Raw genomic sequence first — 17,250 nt, forward strand, 5'->3', positions numbered from 1 at the left:
TTGTTTTAAGCATATATTATTTAGGGGCTTCTCTGGTGGCTCGGTGATAAAGAATTCACCTGCCAATGCAGGAGACATGGGTTCAGTCCCTCAGTTGGAAAGATCCCCTGGAGAAGGAAATGGCAGCCAACTCCAGTACTCTTACTTTGGAAATCCTATTGACAAAGGAGCCTGGTGAGCTACGGTCTGTGGAGTCACAAAAGAGTGAGACATGATTTAGTGACTAAACAACAACTGCAAAATATATTATTTATCATGAAAATGAGGAAATGATTCACTTTATGAAGATAGTTTAATTCTGAAAGCAAAACCAAACCAATTTTACTTGCAAAATTCTAAATAAACTAGTAAATCAAGTCAAACAAAATATTAAAATATTGTTAACAAATCAAGATTCAGTAGATTTCACTCAGAATAAAATAATGAATCTGCTTTTGAAAAGCTATTAATTATAGTCACAGTATTAATGAATTAAAAAGAGAAAATTATAATACCTTCTCAAAAATGCAAAAAAAAAAGGATTCAATAAAACTTAACTGTAGACTATGATTAAAACCTCTCATCCAATTCAGTGTAACAGCAGACAATCCCTTTACGATGACAATATATTAATAGTCACAAATGATAAGTAAAATAAAGAAGCATTTCCAATAAAGGAAAAAGGGGGAAAAAAGCTAAATGTTTGCTATTACCACTTTTACCTAATACTGTAATTCCTACTCAATGAAATAAGTTAAGTGTGTAGGATTTCTGGCAGGTAACCAAGATGAAGTCCCAGTCAACAACTAGTAACTACCAGAAGACGCCAATAAACTTTATCTCCAGCCCTCAGCAGTCAAGCCATCCCAGACTACCAGTCACTCCATCTGAGGCACATGTAGCAGAAACACAACCTCGCCGTATATTCTGTCTGAATCTCTAACACACAGGAATCAGAAGATATAATAAAATAACTCTTGTTGATTAAAGGCACTAAGTTTGGGGTTCTCACTGAGTAATGAAACAACAGGGAAATTTTTTAATCATAAAATAACAAAACTTTGAAAATTAATTTTTAAGCTTCTATACAGCAAAGACACTTGAATCAAAGTGAAAGGACAAGGTGCCAAATGAAAGAAGATATCTCCAAAACATTTAGGATGTATGTACAGTAAGAAACAGACTTAATTTTTTTAAAAATGCATAAGCAATTCACAGACAAAAAACCTAGATGACTCATAAACTTATGAAAATCTGAGAATTTAAAATAACAATCCCGTTATTACTTAATAACCAATCAGATTGGCAAAAAAAAAAAAAAATTAAGTCTGCATATCAAATTCATTCAGGACCAAAAGAAATGGAAATTTGCATGCATTTTGTCACAGCAACTTCCCTGCATGATGATGTTTTAAAAGCCAGGTACCTACTGCCAGAACAGCAGCCCCAGACCCTGTCTCCCATGTGCAGGAACAGGGAGCTTGGGGTCACTTGGGAACAGTGAAGGGGTCAACTTGAGGGGCGGGCAGGTGTGATCCACTAGCAGTCATGAGGTCACAGATGTCCCAAATCACAATACAGACCTGTCTGTGGTCTGTGGAATGCGAATTGTACGACCATCAAAGAGAGAGTAATTTGTCAACAGCTAATCACTGCAAGGTGCAAATTCAGTCCTAGATACATACCTGTCAGTACTCACAAAGCTATGCTTAAGGAGACAAGTACAAGAACGTTCCTTGCGACATTTACAGTGAAAAACTATAAACACTCTACCTATCCAGTATTAGGCAAACAGATAAATTAATTGTATTATAGCCATACAATGAAATACTGTTCAGCAATTATGATGATTTAAAATACATGAATAAAAATGGATAAATTATTTTTTTAAAGTACTGAAAAAAGCAGGTTGGAAATTGCTATACAGTGTAACGCTACACAAGGTTTTAAAACATGCCAATACTGCATATTATACACATGTGTGGTACAAAAATAGGAGCGATCAACATAAATCTCTCTTCTGTAGAGAGAGGGAAGAAAGAAAATGAAATTGGGTTTCCCATTATAAAAGGTTTCAAATGTATCTGCTTTTATTCATTTAAAATAATAAGCTGAAGCATATGAGGTAAGAGGCTAACTTTTATTAAAATAACATAGCATGTACAGTATAAACATTTTCATTGTATCATTTTATAGTCTGTATGTTTGCAATGTTTAAAAACTTTTTAAGTTTTAAAAAACATTGCAAGGAACTGCAGAGGGGTTAAGAACTTGAGAAAAGTGAAAAAGATTTAATCTTGGTTGTGGAGAATGTATCACATTCAGTTTTTCAGAAATAAGTGACACAATTCCCAATGAAAATACAGTAACTGGATAGCTTGGAAGTAATAAATAGGTTCAAAACAGGGTCTTTTTAGATAGATGGTCTCTTAATAACACATTTAACTATGCCTATTTACAAAACATTCTACTTTAATTTCTCTACCCTGGAAAACAGACAATCATATAATAATAGAAGACAAATCTCTGAAACCACAATATAAATTTACACAGATACATTTTGCTTCTATTAGCAACTTTTAAGTTACTTCTATTCTAGAAGACGTATCTCTTTCAATGATACAGTAATTAAAGTGATATGGATTCTTAATACCAATATTTGAATGGTAAATATTTTGATTTTATTAACTAACTGATACAATTTAAAGGAGATCTATGAAAATCCTCTTAGGTCTTCCAAATTCTAAACTTCAAAATTACTGTATAAATGTTCTATTGAAAATAGCTAGAATTTATTAAAATAAAAATTAAGAACAAAATAAAATAAAAATTCACTTTTTGTAAGGCCCTACACTTAACAGAACTAGAACATGTACCTCATTGCTATGAACTCTGGAGTCTTACAGTAATCACCTGATTTTTCAGTTGTGTGCTAGTTAAGTTGCTTCAGTCCTGTTTGACTCTTTGTAACCCTACAGACTGTAACCTCCCAGGCTCCTCTGTCCATGGGATTCTCTAGGCAAGAGTACTAGAGTAGGTTGACAGTTTCCTACCCCAGGGAATCTTCCCAACCCAGGGATCAAACCTGTGTTTCTTCTGTTTCCTGCATTGGGAAGTGGACAACGAGCACCCCCTGGGAAGCCTGATCTTTCAAGTGGGTATTTGTTAATGATTCCTTCTCTACTCTTTGAGGGCAGAGAATGTGTTTTGTGCATCTTTGTTTTCCCAATGAATAATCTATTAATAGATGTTCAACAAATGAAATGCATCCAGCCCTTGAATAGATAGTCTCAAAATCTCTGCAACAGATGACAGAACCAATGCAACCATTGTGGGAATATCTATGCCTCTTCTAGCTTAAGATTCAGGAAATTAGGGCTTCCCTGGTGGTCCAGCAGTTGAAAGCTCACCCAGCAATGCAGAGGACACAGGTTCAATTCCTGGTCCAGGAGGATACAACATGCCACAAAACTACTATGCCTGTGAGCCACAACTACTGAGTCTCCATGCTACAACTACTGATTTGCATGCCTGGAGCCCGTGCTCAGCAACAAGAGAAGCCACTGCAATGAGAAGCCTGTGCACCACAACTAGAGAACAGCCCCCACTCACTTCGACTAGAGAAAGCCTGCATGCAGCAACGAAGACCCACCACAGTTAAAATGTAAAATAAATAATTTTTAAAAGATTTAGGAAATTATTTGGAGTGATATCAATCCTCAGGTTGGTGTACTCTTAATCCTACTCCCGTCATATCTCACAGGCAATAGGTGAATCCTTTGGATCTACAACTTCCTTAAAGGTAAACAACAAAAGTTCTTTAAAATAATTTCTAAATATTTATGTGGGGATTCACACTTCATAAACTAATTTTGATTCAATATAATAGTAATAATCTAGTTTACATTTCTTATATTTCGAGACTATATGACTGCTTCTACTAACTATTAATACCACAATATCGGAGCAATCTTAATAGAAAAAATTCTGTATAACTATTGTAAGTAAAGTGAAAAGGTACATAACTAATGAATGGAGGTTAACATATTTCAAATGCATTTTGATCAGAGAGGGACATTAAGAGCGGGATAACTTCTTTATAAAGTATAGCAATGCATTAAACAAATAACTTTTATTATTTTTTTGCTTTTTGTCCTGACACAGGAATAACAAAAACATCTTAATGCTGAAAACTAAAATTTCACATTGCAAAAGGCAAGATAGTTGGTAAACATCAGTATAACATCTGTATACAGTAAACAAAACAGTATGCCATCACAAGAAAAGCAAGTCACATACGGAATAAAATTTGTTCCTGTACCATATCTACTAATTTAAATCATGATGCTAATAACTATCAAATATCTACTAAGTATTTTTTAAGGATGTATTATATGTATAGGACTATATTCTAGGCAACTAGTTCTTGATTGGCTTCACAAAAAATATAAAAGCTACATCTACCATATATTCTTTTTTATTGTGTCAAAACAAACAAAAATTTTACCATTTTTAAGTGTATAGTTCAGTGGCATTAAATATATTCACACTGCTGTGCAACTATTACCAACGTTGATCCCCATAACGCCATGTGTTCTTTTAAGAGCACACTTACATGATATCCTGATTGTGTGCAGTATAACCAGGGCAAAGCAGAAAGGAAGTCCAATGAGTTAACTGCAATGAACGGAACATAAAGGTGGTCACTAACAATGCAAGTATTCTGTAGTGTTCTGACCTGGAATGTGTAACCTGAATCGAACCATAAGAAGACATCAGCCAATCCTAAATCAGTAGTACTCAAGTGAAAAGAAAGTGGTGGGGTGGGGGGTGGTGGGGGGAGTATTTTCTTCAAACATATCAGGGTTAAAGATGATACAGAAACCTGTAGAGAACTTACAACTTAAAGGAAACCAAAGAGAAATGACAATCAATTGCAAAGCTTGATCCTAGAATGGATTCTGTGTAGAATGGAGGAAAAAAAAAATACTAAGGACAATATTTCCTCCACAAAACAGAAATATGCACAGGAGATTAAAACTTTATCCTTATTCTTAAGGATTAAACACTGAAGCATTTAGGGTTAAAGGGTCATCACTCGAATGATTCAGAACGACAACAAAGAATGTAGGTGAATTTAGGAAAAGGGTCAAGGCTACGTTGGGTGTTCTCCAGAATTCTTATTCTTGCAACTTTTCTGCAGTTTCAAACTACATATAAAGAGTCAAAATTTGCTTAGGTAGAAGCTCCATATGGAACTCTAATTCAAAACACTAAAGAATACAAGGAATTTTAACATATAGGATTCCCTCAGAGCTCAATCAGCAAAGAATCTGTCTGCAATGCAGGAGACCTAGGTTCAATTCCTGGGTTGGGAAGATCCCCTGGAGAAGGAAATGGCAACCCACACCAGTATTCTTGCCTGGGAAATCCTATGGACAGAGGAGTCTAGAATCGCAAGTCTACAGTCCTTGGGGTAACAAGAGATGGACATAACTTAGCAGCTAAACCACCACCACAGCTCTTAGAAAAGTAATTTTTAAAACTATATGTAATTTAAAAGCATGGTCAATTTATCATACCTAATTGTGAACAATGTCAGAGCCATGACTTTCATGAAAGTGGGCAAATATAATAGGGTCATTTGCATAAGGGTATTCTGTATCTTGGTCTGTAATTTAGATTAAGATTCAGTACTTGTGGGCAATTACCTCTAGCTATGTTTGTTTATGTGTTGCAAAGAGTTGGACATGACTGAGCAACTGAACTGAACTGAACTGACATTTGTTTATAGCGTTACAAATGTTGAAAAAAGTTTTTGTGTCACTGAATTCAGTTCTTGCTGACTAACATTTGATGGGTCAAAATGAATCAGTTTTCTGTTGACTCAGCCAGAGTGGTGACTGGCAACTACAATTCAGTAATAGCAGAATGAATAAAATGTGAACTTCTGTGTCTAATACTTATGAGACTCTATAAGCACTTTATTTTTATCCTATCCATTTAAAATATTTTATCTTACTTTTGGTTTATTTCCTTTTTTGCTGCTTCATTGTTTTTTCAGGAGCCTTTTTATTTCTCCTTTCATTATATTTTAATCTTACTTTTCTTTTCAATTGTAAGTTTTATCTTATTATTATTCATTGAGTCTCAGTTTATGATAATGAAAAGGAAGGATGGCTTAAGATGGTTAACACAAATCATGAACACATGAGCAAAGCAGAGGAGGGTGCTTTTTTCCCATCCATTTTTATGTTAACTTTCTATCAATCTGAGCCTTAGTAAATTAGGAGTCATACATTCAGACAAAACTCATTTCAACAATATTAAAGTATTTGTATTGATATCATACACAGAGGATTGGGCACTGTTGCTTTCTCACATTTTATACTATTCTTGGTTTTTGCCTTACATCATTACTAGATAAGCTCTATAAACAATATACATCACAAAAAGGTTAGTTAAACTTTATATTCATGGAAGGGTTTAATGCCCTGGTTTAGCTATAGAAAAGATATAAGTAGTAAACAGTCTTCTGATAGAACTCCAAAACTATCTCCTGCAACTGTTTTTTGGTGTCCTTGCTCTAATCTTGTCTACTGAAATGAAATTTTACAACTTATGAAAATAATGTACACATGTTTTCATATTTCTTAACATATTAATGAGGTACATAGAGCAAGTATCACTGCAGGAAAGGAAATTGAAGTGAAGAGAGAGATTAAATGATCTACCAAAATTATACAGACAGTCAAGTGGCAGATCACAGAGGACTTACACACCAGTGTGCTCCAAACCTAAACAACTAGAAGAACTTCTCTTGATCATGTGACAGGAGCAAATGAAGGGAAATATAAAAAGAAAATGGTTATGCAGAACCAAAAATAGGATAGTGTGACTCCATCAAGATTATCTTTTATAGTATGTGCTAGATACCTCATAGAACCATAGGCACCTTGGCACTTCATTTTGTGATGCTTTGCAATAAGCAAACATGTACTATTTCCAAAATTTCTACTACACTATAAAAACAGAATAAAAAATATATATAGAATATAAAAACAGAATCAGATAGTGATTTTAAAAGCTTTTTCTTTTTGAGCAAGTATGGAAGAACAACAGGAGAGCAAACAGTAAATAATGGTGTTTCCGTTCTGACTCTCAAGATAAGCTCTTCACTGAGAAGGTTTTAACCTGACTCGCTATATTTATAACCAGAACCAAGAAAATAAAGGATCAAATTAGTTAGGAACAGGAAATGAAGACAGAAGAGAGTCACTCATGGTAAAAGGCCTGTCCACATTGGGATATGCTTAATTTTGCCATTGATCAAAAGCATTCATTATTGCAGAAGCACAGCTGAAAGAGAATGAATAGAGCCAGTCCTCACAGTTTACCTCTGACCTAGATTCCAAAGAGTAGTTAAGGCTTGTTCTGATTATGGGGTGTGGTCAGAGGGAGAATTTGTCAAGTTGGCAATATATAAGGAGGATACTATAAGAGACGTAGATACCAATCTCCCTGGAGTTTTTTCAGAGCTCTAGAACAACAACGATAGAGACTGCACTTGACAGGGATGGAAGCATGGATAGATAAAGTCTCACCAGGTAGAGGCAGCAGGTTAAAATTTCAAACTATCTTCTTACCAAATGGGCACTCTAAAGTGGAAATGAAAACAGAACTGGAGCCTCAGCAGGCATTTTTTCAAAGGTATGAGGCTAGATGTTAAAATGACGGTTTCAAAGGAAAAAAAATCAACAAAGTTAAAGGTCCTCCTTAACCCTCTTAGGCTATAGAATGAGGAACTAAATGATTGAATAAAGCTATATTATCAAACCCTTCTGGATATAAGATAGTATCAAGATAACAGGGATGAAAATCAAGAATCTACCTGCATATTCTTAAGTAAATAATAGGTCTATATAAATCTGTCCTGAGAAAAAGGGAGATGAACAAAAATTCTGTCATTAAAAGGCATGAAATAAACACAGTATATGAAAGATTAATGAAAAAGATGTATGCCAGAAACAAGAATGAATGACTACTCCCTATTATCAGGAAAATAATGAAAAATTCTGTCTCTACAAATTATAAAATGAAATAAAACAACATAATGAATTCAAACTTGTGAATTTAATCTAATCCCAATCAAAATGCAAAGGGTTATTTTCTGGAACTTGACAAAAACAGTCACAATAGTCCCAAAAGAAATAATTAACAGAATTCTGAAATAAATGAGCAAGGATGAGAGGTTAACCCTAAGAAATACCAAAACTTAAACAACTGGCAATTAAAAGTGAAGGGAAGAAGTAAGTTGGAAAAAAACAAAGAATACAAAAACAACCCTGTGAATAAAAATAGTATATATATTTTAAAGTGATATTTCAAATTAGTGAAAAGAAAGGATAAATGTTCCATAAATAGTGTTGGGACAACTGACCAGAAATTTTAGAGAAAAATTAAATTGAATCCATAACACACAATTCCAGATTTCCAAATAGGACTAAAAGGGAAACATTTAAAAATATCAGCAGAATCATTTTGGCACAAATAATGACCTCCAGCTAAGTAAGCATGGTACCTGTGTCACACAGACTACTTTTTATCCCCTCTATATCCACCTTTCCTTTTTAGTCAAGTGACAGAACTCTATTCCCCAGCGTTACACAAAAACCCACATTTTACCTGGACACTTCACAGTCAGTTGTCAGTTTCATTTTCCAAAGCTCTCTTGTAGCCTGCAACTAAGTTCTGGACAACTTGATATGAACAAAGTGCTTTGTGCAACTTCTAAGTTATATTCTTAAAATAGGCTTACTTTCCACTCCTTTCTCCCTTTCTGATGCTGGGAGAAAGCAAAGCAACAAATAGTACAGTCACTTTGGACCTGCATATAGAATTTATGTGGTAGGGATAAAAAAGCCATTCTTAGACCACTCCCCTCTGGCCTATTATATGTAAAATAAATAAAGTTTTCTCTTACTTAGCAGTTTTGGTCTCTTAGCTATAGCAAGTCAGCTTACATTTTAATGTCAAAGCTATAAAATATACAGGGAAAAGATCTTAGTACTTACAAAATGAAAATCTTATACAAGAACAATATATACAATTAAATTGACAGTTATTTACACAAGGTTAAACAACAGTTTGTAAACAACAAACTGTGAGAAATATATTTGCAACATATGTGGTAAAATTTTCATTCTCATGAATAAATAAAATAAGAAATCCACCTGAAAGAAAAGTGGACAAAATATACAGGTAGGTAATTGCAGAGAAAACATAAATACCAAAGAAAATTGATGCTGATTTACATCTAATGTTCTAATAAACATTAATATAAACAATATATAATTTTTTCCTTATCAGATTGGTAAGGGTTAAAAGGGTGGGAAAATACAAAATCTCACACAGTTAATGAAAATAGAAATTGGCACAACTTTTCTGTAAGGAAGTCTGCCAAAATATAAAAAATTTAATGTATATAGTCTTTGATCCAATAATTCTACTTCATCTTAAGGAAATAATCAGACACAGAGAGTTCCCACAGAAACATCTTTAACAGTGAAAAAAAAAAAAAAAGAAACTTCTATTTCCTGATAAAGAGATTGGGTTAACCAAGAATATATCCACAAAAAAAGGGAGTGAACTTAGTTCAGGGAAAGGCCAGAGTATGACCAATTAAGGTCACGAGATTCAACAGTATCTCTATTTTAAAACATACCTAGAATTAACCAAGACTGACTAGCCTCTTCCTATACACACAATAATTAGAACTGGTAACTTGAATGATGAAGATTAAGGCAAAAGAAGTAGCTAAGAAATTTACTAGACACATCCAAACTTCATACTACTTTTAAAGTGACTTCAAGTGCTCGCTTCGGCAGCACATATACTAAAATTGGAACGATACAGAGAAGATTAGCATGGCCCCTGCGCAAGGATGACATGCAAATTCATGAAGCGTTCCATATTTTTATACACAACGGAATATTACTCAGCCATTAAAAAGAATACATTTGAATCAGTTCTAATGAGGTGGATGAAACTGGAGCCCATTATACAGAGTGAAGTAAACCAGAAAGAAAAACACCAATACAGTATACTAACGCATATATATGGAATTTAGAAAGATGATAACGATAACTCTATATGCAAGACAGAAAAAGAGACACAGATGTATAGAACAGACTTTTGGACTCTATGGGAGAAGGCGAGGGTGGGATGATCTGAGAGAACAGCATCAAAACATGTATATTATCAAGTGTGAAACAGATCGCCAGTCCAGGTTGGATGCACGAGACAAGTGCTTGGGGCTGGTGCACTGGGATGACCCAGAAGGATGGGATGGGGAGGGAGGTGGGAGGGGGGTTCAGGATGGGGAACACATGTAAATCCATGGCTGATTCATGTCAATGTATGGCAAAAACCACTACAATATTGTAAAGTAATTAGCCTCCAACTAATAAAAATAATTGGGAAAAAAATTAAAAGCATAAAAAAATAGATAAAGTAACTTAAAGTAATTGAAAGAATTATTCAACATGAGAAAGGAACTAGTAGCTCATTTATATCAGAGGACTTAAGTGATTTAAGGAAAGCTGCATAATTTTCCATAATTCCTTTTGTTTCTAATAATGAAAAAGAGTGGGTTATTCAAAGTTAAATATTTTCTTTTCTGCAGTAAACTGCATTAGTGAAAGTTGCTCAGTTGTGTCTCTTTGCAATCCCAGGGACTATACAGTCCATGGAATTGTCCAGGCCAGAATATTGGAGTGGGTAGCCTCTTTCCCTTCTCCAGAGGATCTTCCCAACCCAGAGATCAAACCCAGGTCTCACACATTGCAGGTGGATCCTTTACCAGCTGAGTTACCAGGGAAGCCCAAGAACATTGGAGTGGGTAGCCCATCCCTTCTCCAGTGGATCTTCCCAAGCCAGGAATTGAACTGGGTTTTCCTGCATTGCAGGCAGATTCTTTACCAGCTGAGCTACCAGGGAAGCCTGTACACTTCAAAGAGAAACTTCATTGAATCCTAACTTTTCCTCACTTTGGAACTAATTGCCTACCAAGACATAGCATACTGACATAAAGAAAAATCTAAAGACACACCAATGTTACCTTATCATAGTATCAACATACAAAACATATTTTTCTTATAAAAAATTCCAGTCTCTAACTTTTCTATTTGAATTCAGGAAAAAGTACTAAATGAAGATTAAATTCAAAGCAACAGGAGCAACATGGGACAAGAATTAAGAAACAAAAGGTATGGTTTCAATCTCTTACTACCTCAGTCTCAATTTCCTTACAAGTAACGTAAGAAGATTGACCACAGCTACAAATATTTTTAATAGACAATCAGTAATATGACATGCACTTTGAAAGAATTATAAGCCTCATGAAAATACTGGTCATATAAGTTCAGGAAATTCTGAACATAATTTACCCTCTTTGGAGATTCATAATATACTCTACAGCAGAAAATATTTAAATTTGTATAACCTACAGTTAAATATAATTAGAGATAAACTGTCAAAAAATTATTAAAATTAAACGTCATTGTGCAATTTTACAAAGAAGACATATTTATTGACATTTTAGATCTCTGTGACACAAGTTCAAAGAGATAAACTGCAGAATAACTTAGACATTAACTAGCTTTTTTTTTTAGTTTAGTTTTTGCGTATGCACTTGTCCTTCTGTATCTACAGAGAATTGGTTCCAGGACCCACAAGGATACCAAAATCTGAAAAGGCTCAAGTCCTTGATATAAAATGGCACAGTATTTGCTAATCTATGCACATCCTCCAGTATACTTTAAATCATCTCCAGATTATTTATAATACCGAACACAAAGTAAATGCTATGTAAATAGTAAATACAATGTAAATGCTATGTAAATAGTTGCCAGTTCAACCAATTCAAGTTCTTCTTTCTGGTACTTTTTGGAATTTCTTTCTCCTGAGTATTTTCAGTTCAAGATTGGTTGAATCCATGGATGTGGAACCTATGTATACGGAGGGCCAACCATATATATACATTTATTTATATATGTGCATGCATGCTCAGTTGTGTCCCACTCTTTGTGACCCAATAGACTGTAGTCCACCAGGCTCCTCTGTCCATGGAATTTTCCAGGCAAGAAAACTGGAGCAAGTTGCCATTTCCTCTTCCAGGGGAATCTTCCTGACCCAGAGATCGAACCCGCATCACAAAGTAGATTCTTTACCACTGAGGCACCTGGGAAGCACCTAGTCATATGCCTATAAAAAGGTTTGAAAGGGTACATAGCAAACATTTTTAAGAGTGATTTTGGAAATGGCAATTGGCAGAGCCAAAGGGGATACATTTACTTTATAAACTGATGGATTTGAGTTTTTCCAAATAAAAGTATATCTGTAATAAAAACAAGTAGCCAAGAAAAAATATAAATGCACTAGGGCAGTGCACACTACTTAAAGTGAATCTTTTCGCAACAGAAATATACTGGCTCTTTTATAAATGCGAAATTTCATGCATTTTTTATAACATGTTATATTTCCAAGTTACTGAATTGAAGCCTTCCTAAATTATTAATTAAAACCTTATCTGTAATAAATACAAATTGCAAAAAACTTAAATTCTGATAATAATAAACAGTTAAGGACTAAAGATCAGCCCTAGAGAATTTTTTGCTATTGATTTTATTAATTCCTATATAGCTTCATAAGAATTTTGAAAGTTAATTCAACAAAATGATATGTACAAGTATGAAGTATTCATAGCAACTAAAATCATACTTGTAAACATAAGCGAAAAATTTCCAGTGTTATTTTGTTATGATTACACTTCTGTAAAATGAGAAGCATTTTTCTATGAATCAAACAAATACATGCAACCATGTGTGCTAAACCCTGAAGAAACAAACTGAGAGCACTTGCCTTTCAAGCTTACAGTCAAGTGAAATAGAGACAAGTAAATCAATTGTAACAACACTAGATTCATTTATTCCACGAAAAATGTACTCAGTGCCTACCATGTGCCAAGTGCTGTCTAGATGCTATTTGCTAGTGAACCAAAACAAAAATAATTCTTGCCTTCTTCTGCAGAAAAACTATAATAAAAATATTTGAAGTGTGTAAGTGCCATAAGAAAAAACAGAGCATAAAAAGGGATAGAGAGTAAGTGAAAGTGAAGGGTTTCCAATTTTAGTTAGGGTATTAAAGGAAGGAATCACCAACCCTTACAAGCAGTGGTTGAAAGAAGTAAGAACAAGCCATAAGGTTTTCGGAAAGAAAGAAAGTAGTTGCACAGTCATGTCACATGACGAAAAAAGGCTAAGGGGCTGTAAGGATGATCAGTGGTGGTTTGGTCGCTAAGTCAGGTCAGGCTCTTGTGACACCATGGACTAGAGCCTGCCAGGCTCCTCTGTCCATGGGATTCTCCAGGCAAGAATACTGGAGTGGATTGCCATTTTCTTCTCCAGGGGATCTTCCCAGCACAGAAATCAAACCCGGGTGATCGGGCAGGGTCTTACAGGTTACTGCAAGGATTGTCATATAGATTGGTTGGTTTTTCTAGACTTTATTTTATTTTATTTTTTTAATTTTATTTTATTAGTTGGGGGCCAATTACTTCTTAGACTTTATTTTTTTAAAGCAGTTTGTAGTTAGTATTGGAAGCTCCAGCCAGAGCTGTTAGATAAGAAACAGAAAAAAAAGACATCTAAATAAAAAAGGAAGGAGTAAAACTGTCTCTACTTGCAGGTGACATATTATATACAGAAAACCATAAAGATTCTACCAAAAAAAAAAAGTCAAAATTGAAAAATGAAATTCAGTAAAGCTTCAGGATACAAAATCAATATACAAAATTCTATTGTGTTTCTATACACTAAAAATGAACTATCAGAAAGAGAAATTAAGACAACAACAAGGTCCTACTGTATAGCATAGAGAATTATATTCAGTGTCTTGTGATAAACCATAATAGAAAAGAGTATTAAGAAAAAAAGAATAGGGACTTCCCTGGTGATCCAGTTGTTAAGACTCCAGGCTCCCAATGCAGAGGGCCTGTGTTCTATCCCTGATAAAGGAATTAGATTCCACATGCCACAACTAAAGATCCCGGATGCCACAACAAAGACCTGGTGTGACCAAATTAATTAATTAATTTTTTAAAAGTTAAAATCAGAACCACCATATGCCCCAACAATTCCACGTCTGGATATTTATCCAAAGAAAATGAAAATATTAACTGGACAACATATACGCACCCTTATGTCCACTCTAGCAATATTTACAACAGCCAAGACATAGAAACAACCTGTGTCAACTGTCTATCAATGGTTAAAGAAAAAAAAATAAAAATATATAGATAGATAAGATTATTCAGCAATAAAAAAGAAGGAAATCCTGCCATCTGTGATGTGTATGTACCTTGAGGGCATTATGCTAATTAAAATATGGCAGACCAAGATTAATGCCATATGATTTCATTTATACATGGAATTTTAAAAAAGAAAACACAACACATACACAACAAAACCCACCAAACTTATAGATACAGAGAACACACTGGTGGTCACCAGAGGCAATAGATGAGGCAGGGGCGGGGGAGGGGGGGAAGGGGGTGCTTAAACAGGTGAAGAGAATCGTATATAAACCTCATGGGATGTAATGTAGAGTATGGTCAGTCAGCTCAGTTGCTCAGTCGTGTTGGATTCTTTGTGACCCCATGGACTACAGCATGCCAGGCTTTCACTGTCCATCACCAACTCCCAGAGCTTGCTTAAACTTATGTCCATTGTGTCAGTGATGCCATCCAACCATCTCATCCTCTGTTGTCCCCTTCTCCTCCTGCATTCAATCTTTCCTAGCTTCACGGTCTTTTCTAATGAGTCAGTTCTTCGCATCAGGTGGCCAAAGTATTGGAGCTATAGTTTCAACATCAGTCCTTCCAATGAATATTCAGGACTGATTTCCTTTAGGATTGACTAATTTGATCTCCTTGAAGTCCAAGGGACTCTCAACACTACAGTTCAAAATTGACACTCAGGTTTCTTTACAGTCCAACTCTCATATCCAAATGTGACTACTGGAAAAACCATAGCTTTGACTAGATGGACCTTTGTTGGCAAAGTAACGTCTCTGGTTTAATACGCTGTCTAGGTTTGTCATAGCTTTTTTTCCAAGGAGCAAGCATCTTTTAATTTCATGACTGCAGTCACCATCTGCAGTGATTTTGAAGCCCCCAAAAATAAAGCCTGTCACTGTTTCCATTGTTCCCCCATCTGTTTACCATGAAGTGATGGGACCTGATGCCATGATCTTAGTTTTCTGAAAGATGAGTTTCAAGCCAGCTTTCTCACTCTTCTCTTTAACTTTCATCAAGAAGCTTTTCAGTTCCTCTTCCCTTTGTACCATAAGTGAGGTGTCATGGGCATATCTGAGGTTATTGATATTTCTCCCGGCAATCTTGATTCCAGCTTGTGCTTCATCCAGCCCAGTGCTTCTCATGACGTACTCTGCATATAAGTTAAATAAGCAGGGTGACAACATACTGCCTTGACGTACTCCTTTTCCTATTTGGAACCAGTCTGTTGTTCCACGTCTGGTTCTAGTGTTGCTTCTTGATCTGCATACAGATTTCTCAGGAGGCAGGAATGGTGGTCTGGTGTTTCCATCATTTGAAGAATTTTCCAGTTTGTTGTGATCCACACAGTCAAAAGGTTTTCACATAGTCAATGAAGCATATGTTTTTCTAGAATCTCTCGCTTTTTCTATGACCCAGTGGATGTTGGCAATTTGATCTCTGGTTCCTCTGTCTTTTCTAAATACAGGTTGTACATCTGGGAGTTTTCTGTTCACGTACTGTTGAAGCCTAGCTTGAAGGATTTTGAACATTATATTGCTAGCATGTGAGATAGTGCAATTGTGTGGTAGTTTGAGCATTCTTTGGCATTGCCTTTCTTTGGGATTGAAATGAAAACTGACCTTTTCCAATCTGCTGAGTTTTCCGAATTTGTTGGCATATTGAGTGCAGCACAAAATGTGGCCCACTGGAGAAGGGAATGGCAAACCACTTCAGCATTCTTGCCTTGAGAACCCCATGAACAGTGAAATTTAATTATCCATATTTAAATATTCTAAATAAAACAGTTAAGATACTTTCCCTTCTTCCTTTAATAAGAGTCTATCTCTTTCTGATACTCAGAATCACCTAACAAATCTGAACACTTTCCATGTATTAGTTTTATGGCCAGAATACGGTAATGCTGTCATTAATGATTAGGACTTTGTCCCTACGTTAAATGGCACCAGCCAGATGGCTTTGAAGTTTTCCAGTTCTCTCTTCTTATGAGAAGGCTTGTCAGCTGTACCTGCTTCCTGCCTGAATGCTTACCTAAAGTCTTTTTAACATTATTGACCTAAATAAATGGCTTTCTTCTTTACATCCCTACTTATCCCATATTTTAGCAAAAGTCACCTTTCCATTTCTCATTAAGAAACTTTTTTAAGTATGACAAAAGCAGATTTAATATTCAGAATTTAAATGTATTAATAAATAATTTTGCATGCCAAATATGTAATTATTGTTTTTACAGTAATATAGATATTTATTCCACAGTTCCAACATTAACATTAAAAATCACGTTAAGAAAGTTCCACTACATTTACCTAATAAGTTATTGAGGATCTAGAGTTTGTGGTGATTATATTATGATCAGAAGTTACATTTGGCATAGCAAAAAGGATTTGAGGATCTAGAGGATCTCAAAAGTAAAAATTATTACTTGACTTTGAAAAATACCTGCTTTCATTTTGTGACTTTGAGTTTTTGTGTGGAAGATGCCAAGCTTTACACAAATCTGCTGAGTAGAAGTAATCAAATAATCTAATTCTATATACAGCTCAGAATTTTTCTTGAGAATTACTACTAAGCTTATTGTCAAACTACCTTAAAATGTAACTAATCTTTAGTTGAACCAGTTTATTAACTTTAGGGTTATCTTACTTAAAAAAAATTTAAGCAAAATCACTAATTATTTCCCCTGTCTGAATCCAAAAACCACTGGTATATGTGAATTATTTTGAACATTAAAAAATTTAGTCAGTTTTAAAGAATAACTAAAAAAGCATTAAGAATTAAAATTATTCAATACAAAATATAGACTAGAATAATATAACTTTGTGCATGTGTGCTTAGTAGGTCAGTCCTGTCCAACTCTTTGCAACCCCATGGACTGCAGTCCTCTAGGTTCCTCTGCACACAGGATTTTTCAGGCAAGA

General features: G+C 34.9%; 1 protein-coding gene and 1 non-coding gene across 2 annotated transcripts in view; one reads left to right on the forward strand and one right to left on the reverse strand.

Moving 5' to 3' along the window:
• BAZ2B (bromodomain adjacent to zinc finger domain 2B) overlaps nt 1-17,250 on the reverse strand; it is a 318,837-nt gene that overhangs the window by 270,512 nt on the left and 31,075 nt on the right.
• Nucleotides 9,851-9,957, forward strand: LOC136165609 (U6 spliceosomal RNA). Its single transcript, XR_010662616.1, has one exon. It is a non-coding gene; the product is annotated as a U6 spliceosomal RNA (small nuclear RNA).

The sequence above is a fragment of the Muntiacus reevesi genome, chromosome 3 (genome assembly GCF_963930625.1).
Source record: "Muntiacus reevesi chromosome 3, mMunRee1.1, whole genome shotgun sequence".
NCBI classification, from domain to species: domain Eukaryota; kingdom Metazoa; phylum Chordata; class Mammalia; order Artiodactyla; family Cervidae; genus Muntiacus; species Muntiacus reevesi.